Source organism: Rousettus aegyptiacus, unplaced genomic scaffold (assembly GCF_014176215.1).
Source record: "Rousettus aegyptiacus isolate mRouAeg1 unplaced genomic scaffold, mRouAeg1.p scaffold_m13_p_7, whole genome shotgun sequence".
NCBI lineage: Eukaryota > Metazoa > Chordata > Mammalia > Chiroptera > Pteropodidae > Rousettus > Rousettus aegyptiacus.
The window spans coordinates 85,809,691-85,830,503 of record NW_023416310.1 but is presented as its reverse complement, the minus strand read 5'-3'; the positions used below and the strand labels follow the sequence as shown (position 1 = coordinate 85,830,503).

General features: G+C 36.1%; 1 protein-coding gene across 4 annotated transcripts in view; it reads left to right on the top strand.

The window, feature by feature from the left end:
* The window catches only part of SGCD (sarcoglycan delta), an 811,202-nt gene that overhangs the window by 441,744 nt on the left and 348,645 nt on the right, over positions 1 to 20,813 (top strand). Inside the window, exon 1 of one of the 4 annotated variants that reach the window (XM_016167094.2) lies at positions 18,850 to 19,695. The exons of the other annotated variants lie outside the window; for them this stretch is intronic. The gene's annotated coding sequence lies outside the window, so the exon portion shown is untranslated. Of the gene's footprint in view, positions 1 to 18,849; positions 19,696 to 20,813 lie in introns of those variants that run through there. 4 annotated transcript variants of the gene reach the window in all.

The following is a 20,813-nucleotide window of genomic DNA, read 5'->3' as shown; positions in this document are numbered from 1 at the left end:
TAGCTGTCGAAGACCAAAGGAAACCAATAGTTCCGAGTCCATTACTTGGCACATAAAATATCTAACATAGTGGAACTAAGAGTTTTCACATGGTTCCATTTGTACCATTAGGTTTGCTCTCTGTTCCCAACTGGACTCCAGAATGTTAAGGAAACATTACTTTGCCCGCCCGAAATTAACTTTATTTGGCAGCCTCGCTGGTTTTTGTTGCCTGTTGTGAGTGTTTATTTTTTTATAGTAAGTGTTATGTGGAATCCTGAAGAGCAATGTCATGTTCAGTGTTTGTCCACAGGCGAACCAGCCAAGCTTTTTATTCAGTGAGGCTCACTGCATCCTCAACATAGTAAAAAAACACAGAATGGTCATCTCGATGTGTTAATGATTTCTTGAGACTGAGGATCAAAAGAAGCGCTCTTAGCTCTTCCCCACAGATGAGTGAAAGACAAATTTGGATTCTAAGATAAACATGTCTTTAGCCTGTTTTTTCCCCTGACGTTCGCAGGTATCCAGCATTTGCTCTAGGAAATGTGTTCTGTGCTTTGGTTCTGACTGTAAGAATGCCACTCCCTGATTAAGTCTGTTAGATCCAGAAACTGCTTCCTTGGATGTCACTTTCTGATCTTACACCATTGTTCCGTTATATGGCGTGTCCATTTTTTCTCCTGTAGAAAAAACCATGCCGACAGTTCTTTTTTTGGTCTCCATGGCTGCATAGCACAGGATTGGGCACATTGTTGGTGTTTGGTAATGACTTGATGAGATTGCACTAATTAAAACAAGGGGTTAGGGTTTTTGGTAGCTCACCTTGTTTTGTCTGCAGTGGAATTTTTCAAAATGTGCTTTATCGAATGTTTGTCCTATAAAATGATCCAGTGTTAAAGAGTTGGTGGTAGTATACACTTAGGAAATGCTGTGCTTGCTAGACCTTCTCGGAGGTTCACAATCCTTATTAGATATGAAGCTCAGAAAAAATCCAGCATTAAGAAACCTACTTAACACCATATACTCACTCAGCTTCCCAAAAGATTTTGAGAAAGAATCTGCTTTATATCGCATCATTCTTTCTGCTGTGAGAACTCTGGAAAACCCCACTCTGCTACTCTTATTCTTTCATGCACTTCAAACTTTTCAGCTGACAAAAATATGTCATCAAAACGTGAAAAAAAAGAAAATGTCTTTCACAAAATGATTTGAAAATATTGCTCTAATCTCATGGTTTCCTCAGTGGTGTGCTGGAGCCAGCTTTTACTTTTTGGTAAGAACTGATAGAACACATCTCTTCCCTACTCCATGTCGACATCACACAGGGCACTGCCGCCTCCCTCCCAGCAAGTTTATCAACCTGTGGCTACAAATAGATATAAAGTGTCAGTACTGTGTCTCGGCTGGCTAAGGGCATGGTTAACAAAAGAGTCCAGATCTCCCAACTCTGATTCAGAGCTGTTCCTTGTTTTTTTCCCCAGCTTTACTGACATAATGACAATAAATATTGTATATATTTAAGGTGTACGACATGGTGGTTTGATATGCATATATCCAGGACTTTTTCTGAGATACCCAGTATGACAGACAGGTAAAGGAAATTTGCTTTTGTCGCATGCCTATATGTACCAAAGACACTCAGGTAGGTTAGTTTTGTGGTGGGAAAGACTCTAAGAAGTTAAAATTCTATACCCATTTTTTTTCAGGTGAAGACACTGGAGTCAGAAAGCGTTTGCTTTTCCAGAAACATTCATTTAGTAAGTGGCAGGGCCAGAGTTCCCAGATAAACAGGGCCAGCCAGCTCTTTCCCTTCAACCACATCAACATTTTCCAGCCCTGTGACCTTGAACAAGTCACTTCTTTGAATATAAATTTCCTCTCTGACATACTTAGAAAAGGATAATTCTGAGCAACCACAGAGATAATGTGAAACTCTAGTGAAAAGTGTGCATGAATGCATTTTATAAATTACAAAGTGCTATTAAATTACATTAGTCCATTACTCATATAAAATATTAAATTGTGACACCACTCTACTTTAATTTTATATTCATTAATAGGAATGAGATGCAGTTTAGCATAGCAATTAAAGACACAGTCTTTGTCATTAGGCAGGCTTGGTTAATCCTATCTTTATCTCTTATCCATTGTGTGATTTCGGGGGAGTTACTAAACTTCTCTGTACCTCAGTTTTCTTCTATGTAAAAATGGAGATAATTCCAGCACCTAACTCAAAGCATTCTCCTAAAGCTTAAATTATACATGAAAAACAATACACTACCAGCTCAAGTATTTACTCATAAAAAAAATTGATTGGAATTATAATTATCTTATTTATCTACATTAACTTAAGTAGCCCTATAAGAGGATTTTCTCATCTTCCTTTTCCCATAAACACTAGTTTTGGGACCACTCTTTAATTCTTTAACTCATTTAAAGCTTAATTTCTTTCTCCATTAAATCAAGGTATAATTGACATATAACATATTAGCTTCAGACGTACAACGTAAGATTTGATTTTTGTATACATTCCAAAATAATCACCACAGTAAGTCCAGTTAATATCCGCTACCATACATAGTTACACAATTTTCTTTACAAAGATTTTCAAGCTTAATTTCTTGTCAAAGCTCTTGTGATGGTCCTTATCTTCCAACCCAGAATCGTTTTCATTTTTCTGATGATCTTGCCCCCTCATCTCTTCAAGGCAATGTTTCAGATCCACACATAGCTAACTTTGCCTCTGGTGGCCAAGGCATTTTCTTTTCTCCTTTCTCTTCTCCACTCTTTCTCTTCTTCTCTTCCTGGAAAATTTGTTGACTGATATCACACCCATTTAATAAATAATGGTTAATTATTGATTCATAATGCTCTAAATTTCTGATTGGAAAAATTTATGGCTTTTATCATGGAAGCTATAAAGACATTGCTCTTAAATGTGAAGAGACCCACATCTAAAAAAGAATTTTGAAATGGAACATAATTTATACTTGATTTCTCCTACCTTTCTTCCTTATTTTTTCCCCGTTTTCTCTAGAAGTTGGCTTCAACATTGTTCTGAGTTTTTAACCAAAAAAAAAAAAAAAAAAATTTGCTTATCGATTCTAGAATATACAAATAAAACATATAGCAAAAGAAAATTAATTTCATTATAAGGACCAGTAAGTAAATACAAGCATGATTTATTGGTTTTTGATTTGCCGGAAACACTCCTCTTTTAAACGAGATAAAAAGCTCCACTAAAGATAATACTCTTTGGTTGAATTCATTGTTACTTGAAGAAGAAACCTGTCAACTCAATCATAATGTACATATTTCTCAGACATTTTAACATTTTGGCTAGAGGAAGATTTTAGCCTTTGAGTGAGAATTGTCTCTGTGTTTCTTCTTAGTAACGCACTCTGTCTCTCTAAGTTTCAATTTGGAGTCCTGAAATATTTAGTGCCAAAGCTAGCTGGCAACCTATGTCTCCCAGGGCCATATCTGGCCACCAACTATTTTTTATAAGGCTCATGAGCTAAGAATGGTTTCTGTGTTTTTAAATAATTGAAAAAAAAATCAAAATAATGTAATATTTCATGACATACAAAAAATATATGCAATTCAAATGTTGGTGTTCATTAAAGGTTTAATAGAACAAGACACATTCATTCATTTATCTATGGTCTATGGTTACTTTCATGCTGTAACAGTAGGGCTGAGAAATTACAACACAGACTGTGTAGTCTTAAAAGCCTAACATATTTAATAACTGGCCCTTTATAGAAAAAAGAGTGCTAACTCCTGAGATCATTATACTGACCACACAGGGTTTCTGTGAGATGAAGGGAGATACTGTAGTTAAAGCACCTAGTACACAGTGGCATTTAATAAATGTCGGCTGCTAGGACTATACGTAAATATTACGTTAATAAAAAGAGTGGGCATCTTCTCCAATCCCAGTATAAAGCATGATGTTCTATAAGGTCAAGTTTCCTGGAATAAATCTGAAAACCTCAGAATAGCTGTGAGAAATCAGATGTGAGGCAGAGGAGCTATCTGAGTCTTGAGAGCTGAAGGTTGTTATTGAAATGGCCTGTGCAGCTGGTTCATAACAAGTTGCTGGGGGAACATAGTCTGTTAAGGTAATAACTAGTCTCATTTAATAAATCTCAGGAACAATTTTTCTATTCCTAAATGTGGACTTCACATTCAAATTTATCTTTTCTACTAATGCAACTCACTCGAGTACATGCTCTTCAATTTGGCTTCTGCAGAAATGTACATAAGAAATGCGGCATAGGCCATGGCATCCTGATTTTTTTTTATGTTAAATATTTAGGTATCAGTTTCAACATCATCTTTTCATATAACCTTGAAATCTTGGTTAACACTTCGTGAAACTCTTCAGAAATTGGGATTGTATAATCATTAAATTGGTGATGAGATCTCTCAAGTTCCCCATAATTAGGTACAACAGAGTTCTTAGGGAAAAAAGCCAGGTTAGTCAGAAATAGAAAAACAAAAGGCTAAATCTAGAGTAAGGTCATTGTGTTGATGAGAAGTTTATCCCAGTTAAACTTAAAGGATGTGCTATTCCAGGTATTAATTAAGGTAGCAGTGTAAAAGCATTGTCTTCTGAAATAGTCTATGAAGACAAAGCCGGGGAATAAAGTTTTTATGGAAATATCTTTGGTCAGGAAGCACTTTTGGTTTTAGGCAGACATGGAATAAATAAACATTTTAAGATTAAACTTTATGAATAAAGACTATTAGCTAGATTATGAATGTTGTTTCGTCTTAAGCTCTACTGGTACTCTTTCTTCCACGACCACTTTCTTTGCACAGTTTTGAGCTCCAACTTCCCTCCTTTCTTCATTCATCCAGCCATTACTGTAGTGTCTACTCTCCAGCCCAGGCAGTGAGGTGGCCCTGGTGAGACCTGATGACCAGGACAGACATAATACATGTCCTCGAGAGCTGATAATCTAGTTGAACATTCAGACAACTAACTGAGCAATAACAATAAAGAATGGCAAGTATGATAGGAAAAGTGAAAGGAATTATGTGGAGCATATAACAGAGGACTTAAGATACAGCTGAGTAGAGAGGGAAAAGAAAGGGAAGGCTTCTTGCAAGAAGGGACTTGTAAACTATTTCCTGAATGTCACACAGGAGGAACAAGGTACAGGTCATCCAATGTCTTGTAATCCATGTTAGGACGTTCACACTGTATCTTAAGAGAAACAAGAAGCTTCAAACTGTTTATGTTAAGAGTGAGACTAACTAACACTGTCTAAAGATTAAAGAATGCATTGTTGAAAGGCTGAATGGAGGCAGAAAGACAGAAAGTAATGGCCAAAACTCCAGTGATACCGGAGGTCTGAATCCAAATGGTACTAAAGGAGGATCCGTTGAAAAATTGGTATTGAATACAATCTTCATACTTAATAACTAGTATGACATAATTCTGTTTTATATAGTTACGACAATGAGCTTAGGCCTGGAAATGTACCTGCTAAATCATGATGAAACAAAATTGTAATAATTGAGTCACTGGGAAATTAGCAAAAATAACAGCAGTATTTTGAACCACTTTGAAAGTAGCCTCTTGCTACCAAAGCTTACCTATGTACTGAGTGTATTTAAATAATTAATGGGATGGCTCAAAAAAACCTCCTGGTACAGAATTTAGCAATATCTGCTAATACTTGAGCACTTACTGTGTAGGAGCACAGTAAGTACTCAGTGCCTATTAGCTATCGCTAGGTATGTTAAAGCCACTTTAACCGAGATTATTTTATTAAAACCCTTGTACAGTCCTGTGAGATGGCTGCTGTTATTCCCACTTTCCACATGAGGACTCAGCTGTTAGAGAGTTTAAACAAATTACCATCTTTTCTTGAGTAAGAGGTAACAGAACCAGGATAATAATCCAGGTCCGTCAAATTCTAATCCAGGGCTAAGAAATTCTAATTCCTGCAAGTTACAAACATGATGGCAAGTACAGAATTTTCTCGTTATTAAATTTCATATACCTGTATGTAAAGAATACTTTGGAAGTTCATGGCATGGAAAGTAAAAGGCTACAGTTTCAAAATCAAGTAACTACTAACATGGAGTTTTGAAATGCAGTGAACTTTAATATTTTGTCCAGAACCCCAAATACATTTATTCAATATGGAAATGTTTTATATTTTAAGCTCCTAAAAAGTGGAGACTTTTTATACTAATTATGCCACTACAAACTCAAGTTTGACTTCACCCTTTACACCAAGCTACTTCTGTAGCTCATCTAATAATAGAATCTTTAAGTGTTTCTTTAAAATAAAACATTGATGTATGGTAATATCTTAGTGAGAAAGAATTAAATGAAGTGGCTCAGCTCCCATGGTCTCTTATAAATGTGTTAAATGAAGTGGTTAAAGAATTGATCCATTTCTCTAGCTATAAACCCTTGCCAATTCATCATTCTACATCTTAGGTCTGGAAGTTAATAGATATTACAGTGATTATTCATGGGCAACTCTCTTTCCATGGAGTCTCACAGAATGTCTTTCATAACTTCAGTCTTAGAACGCTGATTCTATCAGTTCAGCAGAAAAGGTTTTATCTCTCAATGGAAGACTCACACTAACCACCTTCATGAGATTAATGTCTAGCAATATATTTTTAAGCTTACAATTATAAATAAATTTTGCATGGATAGTGATCACTACATCTTCTCTTTCTCTAGAAAGGTCTACATAAGAAGAAAGAACATAATGAGAAAGATAATGCACTTGAAATCAAAACAAAAAGACTTAGATAAAAGGATTCCTTTATGGGATCAACAGAGATATCTTGTCAGTGGTCCCAGTGAACACTTGACTTCCTCCCAACAAAAACCAAAAATGCCTTGAGGTTAAGGACCGCATCTGTCTTGCATGTGCCATATCTCCAGTGCCTGGAGTAGAACAGTCAGTCATTAAATGAGAGTGCAAAGTTCTTTGGCTAAGACTCTAACTCAGTGTTTGAATGAACTCTGCCTACTTTTTCCCTTTCGTGGGTCTCCTTCTATGCATCCATGGATGACATATGGAATGCCACCTTCTTTCATTAGCTGGTCCAGCGTAGCATAGTTAGAAGTGAATATACCGATGAGGTAGCCAATCTGTCTTTTTATGCCGACTTTTGCATTTCTGTTTTCATGTATGTAGTGTTTGTACATTGTCCTGCTTCTGGCTTTCGGGAGTGTGGATCAAAACATGTCATTGAAGCCACCGATAAATTTTACGTGAAGTTTATTTCTGTGACTCTGTTACACCAACACTCTACGCTATTCTCTAAGGTGGGATAGTAATGCAGATCAGCCAGTCTGGCCCAGTCGGTTGCTTCTAATAGTTTCAGCTAATTACATGACAAGAGGTTCAGGATTTTAAAGGACTGTTGAAGTCAGTCATGATGGAGGCCTTGAGGAAGACTTCCATCTTTGACATTGAACTCTGCAATCCACTAAAGTTACAGACATGTTTTATTTCCATCCATTCTAGTAGATATTCGATGAGTACTTGCTCTGTTTCCAGGGTTAAAGGTATGTAAGATAATTTTATATTATGTCCTCGTGACTTATTAATTTAATTTTATAACTGGAAGTTTGGATCTCTTATTCCTCTACATCTTTTCCACCCATCCTCAAACACCTTCCCTTTGATAACCATCAGTTTGCTCTCTGTATTTGAGTCTATTTCTCTTTTGTTTGGTCATTTGTTTTGTTTAGACTCCACATGTAAGTGAAGTCATTTGTCTTTCTCTGTCTGACTCATTTCACTTTCCATAAAGTGTAATAGTCATAATAGTTCCATCCATATTGTTGTAAATGTCAAGTTTTCACTTTTTATTGCTGAGTAATATTCAGTTGTATGTGTGTATGCGTGTACTTATTTATCCATTCTCTTATTGTTGGACACCTTGGTTCCTTCCATATCTTGGCTATTATATGTAAGGCTGCAGTGAATATAGGGGTTGATAATATTGTAATAACTTTGAACCGTGACAGATGGCTACTAGACTTATTTGGTGCTCACACTGTAAAGTCTGTAAATGTCAAACCTCTATGCTGTCCATCTGAAGCTAATATATGTTAACTATACTTTAATAAAAAATAAATTTTTTAAAGAGTATATAAGACAATTTTTGCCTGCATGTTAGAATAATAACATTTTATGAGATTAGTCTTGATCAACTACTGTCATCTTCTAGATCAGATTATGCTACAATCTACTATTTGTGAGTTTTAAAAATTATGTCAAATTCTTTTGACTGCAGTGGTGCAAAAATACCAGAATATATGTTTTTATTCTGTTGATGTGGTTTGTGCTTTATTTTTTAGCCTTATTGAGACATAATTGACAAATAGAAATTGTATGTATTTAATGTGTAACATATGATGGCTTCGTGTGTATATATATACATTGAGAAATGATTACTACAGTCAAGCTGATTAACACATCTATCACCTCACATAGTTACCTTGTGCACTTGTGTGATGAGGCACTTAGATTAATCTCTTAGCAAATTTCAAGTGTATAATATATTATTAGCTATAGTAACTGTGCTGTATCCTTAGAACTTATAACTAAAAGTTTGTACCCTTTGACCAACAGTTCCCCCAATTCCCTCCAACCCACAGCCCCTGGCAGTCATCATTCTCCTATCTACTTTTGAGCGATCATATAGCATTTGTCTGTGTGCATCTGGCTTATTTTCACTTAGCTTAATGTCATCCAGGTTCATCCATATGATGGAAATGGCAGGTCGTTCTTCTCTTATATGGCTGAATAACATTCCATTGTGTGTATACACGCAACACATACACATATGCACACTACCACATTTTCTTTATTCATTCATCTATGGATACTTAGGTTGTTTCCATATCTTCACTGTTGTGAATAAGACTGCAGTGTATATATGTGAGTGCAGATTCCTCTCTAAGATACTGATTTAATTTTTTTGGATATATATACCCAGAAGTATGATAGTTGGATCATATGGTAGTTCTATTTTCAATTTTGGAGAGAAACTCCATATTGTTTTCTATGATAGTGGAACCAAAGTCTGTTCCCACTAACAGTGCACAAGGGTACCTTTTCCTTTACACCCTTGCCAACACTTGTAATCCCTTGATTTTTTGATAATAGCCAACCTGACAGGCGTGAGGTAATATCTCACTGTGTTTTTGATGTTCATTTCTCTGATGATGAGTGATATTGAGCACCTTTTCATAGGTGTGGCCATTTGTATATCTCTCTAGAAAAATGTATATTTAAGTTTTGTGCCCATTTTTTAATCATGTTATTTATTTTTTGCTATTGAGTTGTATGAGTTCCTTATATATTTTTGATATTAGCTCTATATCAAGTATTTCTCCCTATGTTTTTTTCTAGGAGTTTTACAGTTTCAGGTCTTCAATATAAAACTTTAATCCATTTCAAGTTAATTTTTGTGTGTAGCCAAAGATTAGGGTTCAGTTTTATTCTTCTGCATTTGAATATCCAGTTTTCCCAGCACCATTTACTGAAGAGACTACCCTTTCCCCATTGTGTATTCTTGGCACCTTCATCAAAGATAAGTTGACTGTGTATATGTGGGTTTATTTCTGGGTTCTTTGATCAGTTCCATTGGTCTATGCATCTGTTTTTATGCCAGTATCATTCTGTTTTGAGTATTATAGCTCCATAGTATAGTTTGAAATCAGAAAGCGTGATATGTCCAGCATTGTTTTCTATATCTCAAGATTGCTTTGGCTGTTCAGAGTCTTTTGTGGCTTTGTACAAAATTTTAGCATTGTTTGTTTTAGTTCTGATAAAAAATACCATTGCTGATAGGGATTGCATTGAATCTGTAGATTGCTTTAGGAATTATGGACATTTTAACAATCTGAATTCTTCTAAACTATGAACATGGGATATCTTCCATTTATTTGTATCTTCTTTGGTTTCTTTCATAAATGTTTTACATTTATAGTATACAAATTTTCCTCAGTTAAATTTATTTTTGAGAATTCTTTTTGATGCTACTATAAATGAGATTGTTTTTTAATTTCTTTTTTGATTGTTTTTGTGTACATAAATGTAATTGACTTTTGTATATTCATTTCGTGTGCTACAACTTTCCTGAATTATTAGTTCTAACAATTTTTGTTGGAAGCTTTAAGGTTTTCTATATACAACATCATGTCATCTTTAAACAATTTAACTTCTTCCTTTCCAATTTGGATGAGATTTATTTCTTTTTCTTGAGAAGTCTGGCTAAGACTTTCAGGGGAATGTTTAATTGTTCAATTGATAATTTATTTATAATTTATAAATTATTTATAATTTATAAATTTATAATTTATAAATTTATAGTCAATAATAGGAACGGGTGTTTAATAGGAGTGTACACTCATCTTGTTCCTAATCTTAAGGAAAAGTTTTTAACTTTTCACTGTTGAGTGTGATATTGGCTGTGGGCTTGTCATATATGACCTTTATTATGTGGAGTTTATTCCTCTTATGCCTAACTTACTGAATATTTTTATCATGAAAACATGTTAAATTTTTACCATGCTTTTCCCACATCAATTGAGATGAGCATGTGATTTTTATCTTTCATTCTGGTGATATGTAGTGTTTCATATTTATTGATTTGTGTATCTTGAACCATTCTTAAATCTCAAGGATGAATGCTACTTGATTGTAGTGTGTGATTTTTTTAATGTGCTATCGAGTTCAGTTAGCTACTGTTTTGCTGAGAATTTTTGGATACATGTTTATCAGGAATATTATTAGCCTGTAAGTTTCTTTTCTTGTAGTTCCCTTATTTGTCTTTGATCTAAGGATAATGTTGAATTGTAAAATCAGTTTTGAAATATTACCTCCTCTTCATTTTTGTGGAAGAGTTTGAAAAGGATGGTCATTAATTTTTTAAATGTTTGGTTGAATTGACCTGCGAAGCCATCTAGTCCTGAACTTTTCTTTGTTGGAGGTTTTTGATTGCTGCTTCAATCTTCCAACTAGTAATTACTTTGTTCAGATTCTCTCTTTTTTTTTCATGATGTAGTCTGGGTAGATTGCATGTTTCAAGAATTTCATCCATTTCTTCTGTGTTATCCATTTTGTTATGTAATTGTTCATAATAGGAATCTTTGTATCTCTGTGACATCAGTTGTAATGTCTCCTCTTTGACTTATAATTTGATTTGAGTCCTTTTTTTCCTTTGTTAGACTAGATAAAAGTTTGTCAGTTCCGTTTATCTTTTCAAAAAATCAACTCTTAGTTTTGTCTTTTCTATTTTTTTTTTCTGGTCTCTTATTTCATTTATTCCTGTTCTAACCTTATTATTACTTTCTTTCTGCTAACTTTGGATTTAGTTTGTTCTTCTCTTTTCTAGTCCCTTGTAATGTGAAGTTAGGTTGTTTACTTGAGATCTTTTATTTTCTTTCAATGTCAATATTTATCATTATAAACTTCCCCTTTTGAACTGCTTTGCTGTCCCCTTAAGTTTTAGTATGTTTTGTTTCCATTTTCACTTGTCTCAGGATACTTTCTGGTTTCTCTTTTGATTTCTTCTTTGACCTATTGGTTGTTCAGGAGCTTGTTGTTTAATTTCCACGTATTTGTGAATATTTTTAGCTTTTTTTCTGTTAACTGATTTCTGCTTTCATGCCATTGTGGTCAGAAAAGATAACTGATATGATTTAAATCTTCTTAAATTTGTTAAGACTTCTTTTGTGGTCCAGCATATGATCTGTCCTAGAGAATGTTCCCTGTGCACGTGAGAAGAGGGTTCATTTTGCTACCGTTGGATGGAATGCTCTGTACATATATGTCTGTTAGGTACATGTGATCCATAATGTTATTCAAAACCACTGTTTCCTTATTGATTTTCTGTCTGAAAGATTTATCCATAGTTGAAAGTAGGGTATTGATATCCATTATTATTATTGTATTGCTGTTTATTTCTCCATTCAGTTCTGCTAAGACTAGCTTTATATATTTAGGTGCTTCAATGTTAGGTGCACATGTGTTTACAATTGTTATATCCTGTTGATGAGTTGACCTCTTTGTCATTATATAGTGACCTTCTTTGTCTCCTGTGACAGGTTTTGACTGAAAGTCTGTTTTGTCTAATATGAGTAGAGCCATTCCTGCAGTCACCTCACGTAGTTACCTTGTATGCTTGTGTGATGAGACACTTAGGTCAATCTCTTAGCAAATATCAAGTGTACAGTATATTATTATTAACTATAGTCACTATGCTAAATCCTTAGGACTTACTCATAACTAAAAGTTTATGCCTTTTGACCAACAGCTCCCCAATTCCTTGCTGCCATTCTTGCTGTCTTTTGGTTGTTTTAGTATGGAATATCTTTTTCTATCCCTTCACTCTCAGCCAATGCATATTCTTAAGGTTAAATTTAGTCTCTTGTAGGCAACATATTGTCGAATCTTCTTTTCTACATATTCATCTACTCTGTGTCTTCTCAGTGGAGAATTTAATCCACGTGCGTTTCAAGTGATTATTGACGTGTAAGGACTTACTATTGCCATTTTGTTAATAATTTTCTGACTGTTTTGTAGTTTTTCTGTACTTTCTGTCTTACTGTCTTCTTATGTAATTTGTTGATTTTTTATTTATTTCTCTTTATATTTTGTTTCTAGTAGAGTTTTTTTTAATTCTCTGTTGTTATCACAAAGCTGACATAAAACACCTTATACTTATAACAGTCTGTTTTAAGCTGATAACTACTTAATGTTAATTGCTTACAAGATCCCTCTATACTTTTACTTTCCCCCCATTTTTGCTTCTGGTATCATACTTTGTACTTCATATATTCATTATTTCTCCATTAAGAAATTGTTGAAGCTATAGTTATTTTTAATACTTTTGTCTTTTAACTTTGAAACTAGAGTTAGAAGGGATTTACATACCACCATTACAATATTAGAGTATTCTGAATTTGACTAAATGTTTATCTTTACCAGTGATTTTTATGCCTTCATTTTTCATGTTGTTACTTAGCATCCTTTTATTTCAATTTTTGAAGAAGTGATCAATGTTTTGGGCTGAAAAGAATGCATATAATCATCTATGTAACTATACCAACATTTCTTTTACAGTCATTTCTTTTATAATATTTAATTAATTTTTTAAAGATATATTTACACTGTTTTATTACTGATCACATAAATTATCAAATGTGTCCATTTCTTCTCAAAGTAATGACTTAGCTTGAGAATCCTTTATTGTGACCCCATGCAATATTTAAATTTCCAAAACAGAAAGTGACTTTAGCTTAGACACTGTGTCTGACCAATGGAGATATTCTCAAAGCTGTGGGTCATTGATTTGTCACTGAGCCAAACTTCCTGGTCTAGATTTCCTCTACAAAAAAAGTCTCTTCAAAGTCAACCAGATAATTTTGCCCTTGGTCATTGAAAAGCAGTATTGGATTTTCTCTGTGTGTATTGAAGAGCCAAAGCAGGGTGAGTGTCATTTCCCATCAGGTATTATTTGTGAAATGAACCTTTAAATGAAAGGCTGGCATAATATTACTGTTCTAATTATCTGTCATTAGTTTAACTTCAATTATTTTTGGCTTGTATATAGTAAGTATTTTTTCTGTCCTTTGATTAAATATTGCTTCATAATATTTCCTACAGAACCTTCCTGGGCAAGATTGTGACTGTGTCTTGAGTGCCCTATCTTCCGTAGTTCATATGAGAGTTTTGTCTGCCTACCACTTTTTTCTGAATTCGCTCATTAGCCTACTCAGTCCATGTGGTACATATGGAGATGATTCCATCTTTTTAGTCTCCAGGGTTGTCATATAAGCCAAATATGGCCAACACGAGGACCTCATCCTTCTTTCTGACCATAGAGGTTTGTTTACGGATAAGCGCGTAGCTCAAGTTGGGCTACCTAGAGTCTTTCCTGGAAAGGATCTTTTATTTTCTCTGTGAAAGTGAACTTGAGACCACCTGTGAATGTCTTACTACCCAACAGAGAGAGCAGAAACTGAGAATGAAGCTAAGAGAAAAAGAGGGAGATACAACCCTGATTATATTATTGTTTTTTTAACTGCTACTGTCCCTCACACCTTAAAATCCACCACTAGGGGTTACAGTTATACAACTTAGGAAACTGCCCTCCCCCCCCCCACTACCATTTTTTTTCTTAGACTAATTTGAATTAGTTTGGACTGCTGTAACCAAAAGGGTTCTTAAATGCCTCTTTTCAAGTTTGTCCCATAACTACTTTGTGCCTCTGTGTGATGCCACAGTATCATTCCTGAGTAGCCTGCCCCTCTAAGTGTGGCACAGCAAACCCTCTTCCCCATAATCATTGTCATCCTACCTTGTACCTCAGGATTTAAGGATTTTGCCAGCCACCTGACTTGGTAATTTCTTACCAAGTCTTTTAGACAAACATGTAAACAGCTTATTAGTTTTTGAGAATATTTATATCTTATAAGAGAACTCAGCATCCTAAGAAGAAGACAATTTTAACATGACAGATTAAATGCAGCCTAAAAACTTAAGGTGAAGAAAGTGAGGTTATTTGCATACTCCTATACTGGTTAAAAAAAAAAACTATTCACTTAAAAAAAATCTATTGTGAACTTCCTATGAGCCAGTCATGGTGCAAGGAACTAGGATACAGTAGTAAGCAGGCCTGGTTTCTGCCCTCATGGGAAATAGCCATTTTCTCTCAGGAAAGATTGACATGAATCAAATGAAAATATAATTAATATGTAATCACACTATGGTAAGTATTAGTCTTTAGGCATAAAGGAGGCTATTGGTCCTAGGGGTTCAGGGATAATTGATTCCTAAAGTAAATGATAATGAAATATAATAAATTCGAAGGTTGAATAGGATTTAAATGGATGAAAACATAAGAGTAAGGATAGCTTTCAGGAAAAAGGAAACTCTTTCCTGAAGAAGAGGATGGCTTTTTTGAAGATGCTCAAGTAGAACAATGTGTGATTTCTTCAAAGAACTGGAAGAAGGGCGAATGGCAGCAGATGAGACTGAAGAGGCAGGCAAGGGACCAGATTAAGCCAGGCCTTTCAAGTCAGAGCTAGGGGCACTGTCTTTCCTGTTCAGGCGATGGTAAGTCATTTAAGTATTTTAGTCATGTAGTGACACAATTAGGTTTATGTTTTAAAAGCTCAGTTATCACTGTAACTGAGTGATTTTTTATCCTGGTTCACATTAGAATCATTGTGGCAGTGGGGGACTCAAAACAAAATACTGTTACCTGGTTTCTAGTTCAGTTCAATGGAATCAAAATCTCGGGAGAGGGTCCCTGGCTCTGGTCACCTTTAAAGCTCCCTCCAGATGATTTTAACTAAAGTGAGGCCTCAGGATCACAGATGTGGAGATGTAGCTTAATTAGAGCTCCTTTGATAAAATAGAGTTCCAAGCTGGCCTCTCAGTGTGACTCAAAGTTACTGCTTCCAAACCTAATATTATCAAGAATTGCATTACTTCCTAAATGAGAGGAGGAGTTATTCCTCTGACCCTGAATTAGACCCAGCACACCTGAAAATTTTGTTCACTTCTCAGCATTGAATCTTAAGAGGAAATTAGCCAAACTGAAACATATAAAAAAGCAAACCAGACAATAAGAGGAACCTTAAATCATAATGAGGAGAAGTGAGAAGTGGTACAATAGTACCAAAATCTGTTTAAAGCGTAAATCAAAATAATCTATTAAAAAGGATGATTTAGGACCTCTGTTTTCAAGTAAATCAAAGGCAGTTTTTTATTCAAATGGCAAATATGAGAGCCAACATATTAGCCGTAGGTGTTGGAGATATGGCAGGAGACGATGAAGGCAAAAATCCTTGTTTTCATGGAGCTTATGTTCTAGTTTAGAATGGTGTTTAATGATCTTTAAGGTCGGAATTTTTAACTGACCTTTGTGATTAGCTATAGAATATGTGTTATCCGGAGATATATTTCATTGATGAATTTTAGAACATTAAAAGTATAAATCTCTAATAACATGTGTGGAAAAATTCCAGTAAAGGTGGCCATTGTAGAGGGGATTCAGAATCCAATGGCAAGGATTAAAAAGTGTAATAGGAAGGAGACTGATGAGTGATCTAGTCTAGGGATCTCTAGAGTTCTTTATAAAACTGAACACCAAATATTAGATATTAAATAATACCAGTGCTTACAGAGTTTGAACATTCACTATGTGCCATACATTTTGCTAAGTGCTTTATTATGCATTATCTCAGATAAGACTTAAAACACTCATGACACAGATGAGGAACATGAAACAGTATCAAACTATAGATTTTAAAAGTTAAAAACATCACTCTTACAAATATAAAGTGAACATATGTGAAAGATTTGATTTGGCTCCTTAATTGTTGAGAATCAGTATCACGGTGAGACTGGTTCTAGTAGCATTTGAGGAGCTTCTTGTCCGAGGTGCATTAATAAAGGAATGTTAGCTAAAGATTGATCGATAGATACAAAACTAGATTTATAGTGTGATACACTATCACATGTGGGATTATTTTTTCTACTGGACAGAAATAATTTGTATCTTTAACAGACAAAAGTCTCCAAGATAACATGCGACTTTACTGAATTTGGGACCTTAATTCAGTAGTAAGCAGTGACATGAACAACACATATTCCCCTTAATTCCTGAGAGGGCATGTGAAACAGTTGCCAGTGTGCTTTAGAAGGAACGTGACAAAATTTTGGTCTTATTTCCAAATTTGGGGTGATTTTTCTAAACATTTAAAGAGTTAAGTAATTTTTCAGGATTTTCCAGTTAGTAGTATGGAAGCTGGGTCTCAAACTGAGGTATTTCTCTTAAATCCCCACAGTGAATGAGATATGTATCAAGTTTTGGGGGAGTTTGTAGAACAGTGTTTTTTTGGATCACATCAGCACTGTTCTGCCTTTGTTTAAGTCTGAGCTTGGTTTTTCCAGTTTTATGTTTGTTTGTTTTTAATTGATTCTTAAAACATTTGTAAACCACTGAAAATTAACTATTCCTCCTCTTTTGCTTCTCCCAAAGTAGCTGGGCACACCAAATGTGAATAATAAATAGTGACTGTAACTGCTTACTACTATTGGCTCTAAGACAAAGACTCTGGAACCCCAGATAGAAAGCTGATCCTTTAGAATTTATAGCAACTGTTTTCTCAGTAAGAGTTCTTTTCCCTCAATTCACATGGTTTTTGTTTTTGTTAATTTAGGAGGTTGCAGTTACTAAACATGGAAATTGCGATTGTTAACGGTCTTCTATTTTTAGAATGGTAACTTTGAGCTCAAGTTTTGGGGAGAAAGTCTAGTTCTCTGCAAATGGCACTTTGTTCAGCCTCATATAACAGACTGCTGGTTTGATGTCATTATTTTCCTGTGAGTTAATCTTAAGGGAAGACTTTAGTGTTATGTTTATGGAGTAAATGAAGAGTAGCCCTGTGGCTGGCATAATGTTCCACTAAGGCAGCAGGACAATTGCCTATGTTTAAAGTGACAGGCCCCTGTTACATTAAGGTGGCAGAAAACTTAGTTTATTCTAAAAACTCAGCAAATACTTTATTAGAGAAACTCAAACTAGATATGAGAGTATAATTTTGCTTATAGGTGAGAAAAAGGGTCTCGTTTTTGCTCCACTAAAAGAAAACTAAACTGAAATTTATTTATAGGCACTCTAATAAACACTTTACATGGATTTATGTCACAGAGTCCTCAACAGTTCCATGAAGTAGACCTTATTATTGTCCCCATTTCATAGATGAGGAAACCGAGGTCCAGAGAGGTTAAGCAAGATGAATTAGGGATTCACAGAGCTAGGATTAGACCCTGGCCAATTGATTACAAGCCTACCCTTCTCCTAAATATTGCTAGGATAGAGAAAGCACGTAGAAAATTAGCCCAAATCCCATTTTTTAAGCTCTGCTCTGGCATTTACTGTCTTTGCAACTCCAGGTGAATCATCTAATCTGTCTGGGCCTCCATTTCCCTCTGTAACATATGAAGGGTAGAAATAATTTGAATTGGATGGTCTCTGGGGTTCCTTCCAACTCTAAAGTTCTCTGAGTCTATAATTGTATCCTGGCCTTAGAGGTGCTATGCCCCTGCATGCTCACTCCCCTCCCCCCACCACACACACACACACACACACACACACACACACACACACACTCTCTCTCTCTCTCTCTCTCTCTCTCTCTCTCTCTCTCTCTCTCTCTCTCCCTCTCTCTCTCTCCCTCTCCCTCTCCCCCCTCCCCCTCTTCCTCTCTCTCTCCCTCCCCCTCTCTCTCCCCCTCCCTTCCCCCTCCCTTCCCCTCTCCCTCTTTCTCTCTCTCTCTCTCTCCCCTCCCCTCCCTCCCTCCCATTCTCTCTCTGAAAGTGTCCACTGCAGTTGGATTCTCAACTCCAGAGCCTGCGTGTTACTTACAACTGTCCCTCAGGAACACACAACACTTTTACAATCTAGCAAGCCAGTTCTTTAAATTGCTAATGGGGTGTGATTTTAGGAAGTAAAATATTAATCCAAAAGGAAAAAAATCAAAACAAATGAGCTTTCTCTTTAAATCATCTCTTCTTTGCAGTGTTACCTTGACAACTTAGCTTTGGCTCTTTAGATGTTGGGTTTTCAGTGTGGGAGAAGAGGGGTGTCCTCTCTGTATCTTTAGAGATTTCTTCTTGTTTTATGGAAAAAGGAAATGTCAAAGGTAGACCATGAAATCCAGCAGAATATACACAGGACATCTTGATGGAGAGTCATCCAGAAATAATCACAGGTGCACAGAATTAGGATGCGTTCCTGATTAAAGGTACATTCTTTTCTCCTGTTTCCTATAATCATGACACACCTGCCTGTAAAATGTTACATTTTTGGACCAGCACAGTTATAGAGCAGAAAGCAACAAAAGTGCCTGAAAAATAATTGCATTATTTTCAGTTGCACTGTCCATGGATGCACACACACACATATCAGGATGAAGGGACAACTCTGAAGCACTGGACCAGTCTGAAAATGCTAAAAATATTGTTCCCCTTCAGCAATTGAAATTTTGACCAAAGACTGAGGCAACGCAGGTAGGGAGATGAAATTGGAATTCACATCTCTCGGCTGTAATAGGCTTGTTATCAGGACTGGCAGGAGCTCAGGGGGCTGACACGGTGGGCCAGGAATGTGAGTAGAAGAAGCAAGTTAAAAGGCAGCCGTGTGGAGTGGAGGAAAGAGAAGACATATCTCCAGCATCTAGCACCAGAGAGCAGAGCCTGTGTGGAGAATGGCTGAGAAATCTAAACTGGTTCTAGAAGCAGTTTCCTTTTGTGGTTGTGAATGTGAGCCCTGCAGACGCCATGGGCGCTGTTGCAGGGGAGCGAGTCCGTGCTTGACACATGTGTTTCCCATTGATAGCTGGAGACAGCCCAGTAGCTCTGAGTTGGCCTGACAAAGCCGCATTGAAGCTCAGACAGAGTACGGTTTCAAAGCAGTCAGAAAAAGAACGGGAATGCTGTTCAGGAAATTCTTCAGGCATGGGCAGGGATTTGGCTGCATTTCTACAGTTGGAAAATCTGACTGGGGCAGCTTCTGAACGCAGGCTGGGCCTGCTCACACTCTGGCAGGCCCAGAGGCCGCCTCCTTCAGAGCCGCCCAGCGCACTCCCGGATTGAGGGCGATTTCCATCAGCTGCTTTGTGAAGCGGAGGGGAGAGAGGTAAGGTACTGCTCTGTTCCCGCATTTCCACGCTTCTCTTCACTCTCTGAGCCTGCTGTTTGTTTGCACGTACTCCGAGTTTTCATGTGTGAGTGTATGTGTGTGTGAGGACAAGTTAGAACTTCCTCACTTAAACACTTGGTTTGGAGCTGTGATCTTTTCTTTCCCCCAGCTCCCTTTAAGATCTGATTCACAGCAAGGCAGAGACACTTCTGAAAGTTGGGACTTAGCTTACAATACAATGCGAAAAAGAAAAGTCTGTGAAATTGTGTATTGTCACCCTGCTCCAATCTTCTGGAACTTTTCTGCATGGAAGTACAGACAGTTCATTGGCAGAAAAGATAATTTTAGATGAAACTATCTGTGTTCTTTGCTTCATGAGAGTTTTGGAGCATTTTTTAGCAGAAAATGGCTCTCAGTTTAGGAGGGAATCAGAGTTTGAAGTTTCTATTTTGGATTACAGTTTCAGAGTGCAGGAGCAGAAATGTGCATATGAGTTCCTGGCATCTTTTATTATTACATGGGATTTTGATGGTCCTTAAGGAGCCCAGTGATATATTTGCCTAGAAACAATGCTAGATCAACCTTTGTAATTCTGTTTCTATGATAATATTTAATTTTTCTGAATTGAAGAAATAACTGGCAGTTTTACTCTCAAAAAATGCTTCTGTGTTTTATGAAATAGAGACATCTAGAGAGTAACAAAGTAATAGTTAACTCAAAATCATTGTTGAAAGAAAGAGACATAATGGTGTGAATTTTATTTCATCGATCAATTGATTTTATTTTACAACTTACTGAAGGGTACTTTTGTTTAAAAAAAAATCAAATTTTAAATAATTCTTTCTCACACATATCAGCTTGAATGCAATATAGATTTTTACTCCCCTAGGAAAGCCATAGCTTATTATATGATTAGTATTTAGAAAATACACAAAACAATGTAATTGCATTTAAGGACCTGGTTCAGCTCAGAAAGAGCTGGGCTGACTCTCACTACAGCTTTATGGAGACTGGCAGGACAATCAGTGATTGCCGCAGTGTTTTCCAAACACGGTTTGGCCAAGAGAATGGTTGGGAAAACAGATGGATGAATGAATGCTTGGACCCTTCTTGAG